The sequence below is a fragment of the Zerene cesonia genome, unplaced genomic scaffold (genome assembly GCF_012273895.1).
Source record: "Zerene cesonia ecotype Mississippi unplaced genomic scaffold, Zerene_cesonia_1.1 Zces_u006, whole genome shotgun sequence".
In the NCBI taxonomy this organism is placed as follows: Eukaryota; Metazoa; Arthropoda; class Insecta; order Lepidoptera; family Pieridae; genus Zerene; species Zerene cesonia.
Genome location: NW_024045136.1, coordinates 11,648 through 15,995, shown reverse-complemented (window position 1 = coordinate 15,995; position 4,348 = coordinate 11,648).

Sequence of the window (4,348 nt, the reverse complement as noted above, 5' to 3'; positions counted from 1 at the left end):
TGACTTTTGCAAGTAATTTTGTAACTTCTCTCATTTATCACAATATGTTATATTCATTCAATTGATCTCAAAGATATTTAATATCCATTTTTGTTATTGTTATGTTGATTTACGCTTATATTCCATATTTGGTTACTCATTTGTGATTTTGTTTTTTGTGTTAGATTTTGATTTAATAACTAATATATTTGATTAAAGGCTGTTAATTACTACCTATAAATGCATGAATGATTAGTAGAAACATTAAACTGATTTAATTTATAAGAAGTTTTTTTTTTATATCCCAGAAACAAAATAGTATTCCATATTTGGTGACTTTCCTCTAACGCCGTTTTTATCGCCAATAATGGGCATTCACGTTGACCGTTCAAGTGTAGCCACCCACTTTGGCGCGTTAAAAATTATCGCGCTAATGAGCATTGACGTTAGCCGCTAGTGTGGCTCCAGCATTATAAAGTATCTGTAAAAAACACAAGATATGGAGAACAAACACTATGATTGACACTAAAGTGTTAAGTGCTAGTAATAAGTTACAAATTAACCCAAAAGGCTGCTACGATTTTCCACTAAGACTTAGATTTTAAAGTAAGTAATATAGGTAAAGAATAAAAGAAAATACTGTTGCTTAATTATTATTTTTTGATAAGTATTAAAAATGTTGATTTATAATCTACTTTGTTGTTTTATTATTTTCTGAATAGAATTTAAGGTCATAAACTCCACCCCAGCATGGTGCTAACAAAAACCCCTCACGAATAGAGTAGGTAACGTTACTGGTAAAGTTAATGTTTCTTAGCCCCGCCAAAGGATATCAAATACAAAAGTTTGAGAATCTCTTATTCCCTAATTTAGGTCATGCAGGGAAAGATCGGATTAAAAATTTACAAAAAAAATATAATTTCCTACCCACCACAAATTATTGTCATTTCTTGGCGATGAGACTACTTACCATAAACTACATAAAAGAGCGGATATTTTACTTATATGCACCGTATGCTACAAGTAATAGGAGCGAAATTAGATAGTAGTCCGATCTTACCACGTGCACGTCCGATCTTTTCATCGGTTAGTAAGAATTTACTTGAATTTAAAACAGTTGTCAAACCTAAACGGTTAGGCGTAGGGCGTCATCTGAACCTATGGTTATAGAATAATATTTTGCGATCAGTTTAATACATGTCTGGTCGAAATAACTTACATACAATTTGAGGAAACTCAAAATTTGAAACGTACTCTCAACTTACAAAAAATCCGTCCGATCTTAGCCGAACTCACCTTAAGTATTTTTGAGTTAGTGGTGTTTTCATCTAGGGGTGCGACATATTAAGTATGTAATTATCGTCTTAAATATTTTTTATAAACACCCATATTTTCATTTAATCGGCCAGTAACAACTAAATACTTTTTTTGGTAAATTACAGTACAGTGCAACCTTAATATAACAAATATCAATTAACGATTTTCTCGATTTAACAACAACAAACCTCCTCCTCTTATACGCTCAAACCTAGTATGTTTTAAATAATAACACAAGATTTATTGCTTTGTTTCAGTCGGAAAACAGCAGTGACAACATCACGACAGCTACAGTTGATTGGGTGGTGAAAAAATATCTTCCCTTCTCATTTTTCGATGACGAAGCTACACAAGTATATTTTCGACGTATTTGCCCTAATATGGTGTTTCCTAAGAGGTCTACACTTAGAAGGAAAGTCAAAGAGCGATTTGAAGAGCTCTAATTGAATCTCAAGGAACGACTTCAACAATTATCATCTAAAATGTCTTTTACCATTGATGGGTGGACGTCAATTGCTGGTAGGAGTTACTACGGGGTTACTATTCATTATATAGACAACGAATGGAAGTATCAATCTGTAGTTCTTGATTTTATACCATCACGCGGTCGACATACTGGGGAAGATATTGCAACGATTTTCCATGAATGTTTATTAGAATATGGCATAATTTATAAAATACAAGGTATCACGGTCGACAACGCAACTGCAAATACCAAATTTATGTATGAACTGGGCAAACAGCTGCCGCCACACTTTGATTCAGACAATCAACATTTCCGGTGCTTTGCTCACATTTTAAACCTTGGTGTACAAGATTTATTAAAGACCTTAGCATTACACTGTGAGTCTGACACTAACGCGCAAGATCAGCAGTACGAAGACTATGCAGACGAAACTGAGGATGAGGAAGATGAAGAATCTGCACCAAATATTGCTGACTCGCGTACATCTGTAACAAAGTTACGTAGTATTTCCAGTAAAATAAAAAGAAGTGAGATAGTGAAGAAGAAGTTTCAGTCTGCTTGTGAAGCAGCTGGCGTGCCATCAAATCTAAATGCCATTCTTGACTGTCCAACGAGATGGAATTCCACACATGATATGATTGGATTTGGTTTAAAAGTGAGAGCGGGCATTGACATATTGTGCAGTTCTGTCACCGAATTAAATGATTTTCAAATCACAGCTAATGAATGGCAGGTACTCGAAAAATTACATAAATTTCTAATAAACTTTAAACTTTTAAGTACAAAACTTGGTGGAGACAAATATGTTACATTACCGCTAGTCATTGTATCATTCAATCTCTTGCTAGATAAAATTGAATCTATGGTAAAACAGTTAGATGAGAAACCTAATCGATCTGAAGTGGATGAAAAGCTCATTCTAGCTTTCCAAGCAACTCGAGACAAAATGCTTAAACATTATAAGAAGAGCAACTGGATTTATTGTACTTCTTTAATTTTAGACCCAAGGCATAAGGCTCAGACTTTTGACCTGACAATGTGGGGGAAGCAACTTAAAACAGAAAGTCTGCGCAAGTTCAATGAACTTTATGAAGAATATAAAAGTCTACACTCACTGAACAATCTCTGGAATTACCAGAAAAAGAAAATAAAGTATGTGATGAAGATGAAGACGTAATAGACTTTGATAAACTCTATGAATGTCCCTCGACGTCATCTGGATCTTGTCTTCAAGGCTTAGTGATAGACGAGTTGGATTAGTACCTGAGAAAACCAAGAACTGCCAGCTCGGAAGACATTTTAGATTGCTGGAGGACGCATGAGACAGAGTATCCGATTTTATCGAAAATGGCCCGTGATTTTCTCTCAATACCTGCAACTTCAGTACCTGCTGAGAGGTTATTTTCTAAAGCATCATTAGTAATTAGAAAACATAGAAATTGGTTAAGTGATGAGTCAGCCAGATGGTTACTTTGTATTAATTCTTGGTCAAAAAAATTGATATAAAGTATCATAACCTAATAATGATAAAGCTGTTGATTAGTGTTGTATTTTATTTTTTATTCAAATAAATGATAAATCGTAAAACTCTTTTATTAAATTTCTTATAAGTTGAGGGTTCAATGTGCTTGTACACGTTGACTCGCGGGCGCGGTGGCGGGCGATGTCACGAAATATCAAACACATGAGGTGCTTCCGAGTGTTCACGTTCAAAACGCACGTGCGGTCCAACTAGCGGGCTAACTAGCGACTGGCGCGCGCGGCGAGCTCGCGACAATTTCAAACGCTTGAGACCTGTGTGTGTGTTCACGTCGAACTAGCGGCGGCGCGCGCGTTTCACTCGCGACTTCAGGTAAGTTCAACCAGTTTGAACTTGTCGCTAGATGCGATAGCGCCTTTTTATCATGCCATTCAGTACAGAAGAGTTTATTAGTGCTGTTCAGTCTAGAACTCCTATTTGGCAAAGTAAACACAGTCATCATTTGAATAAAAATGTTCTTAATAAGCTATGGAAGGAAATTGCTGAATTGTTTCCTGATATGGAGGGTGAGTAAATAAAATATGTTAATATTTAAAGGTATTTTAAAAGTTTTATTTTCTGAAGGCTACAAAAGATACTTTACATAGGCGACTAAGTGTATATTAAACGATTGTTTTCCCAAAAATATTTCGTGAATAGATTCCGAATTTGTTTAGCCCGATTTGATGAATTGTTGTATCTTCCAGTTCTAGTTTGTCGCCTTTGATTTTGAGTTGGAGTTGTGAACTCATTATCACAATCGTAACCATCTGTATCAATTACAATATTATGCAATAAGCAAGCAGTTTTTATAATCAGGCGTGCATGTTTAACATCATTTTCAATAGGTTTTAACAAAACTCGCCATTTATTGCATAAAATTCCAAATGCACACTCCACGGTTTTTCTCGCTCTTGACAATCTATTATTAAAATTTTCTCTCTCTTCATTTAATATTCTTTGTGGGTATGGACGCATTATATATTCTTTAAGAGCGAGGCCACATTAGTACGTTGCGTTGCGCTGCGACGTCGCAGCGTTGACGCTGCGTCATTTTTCATATATTT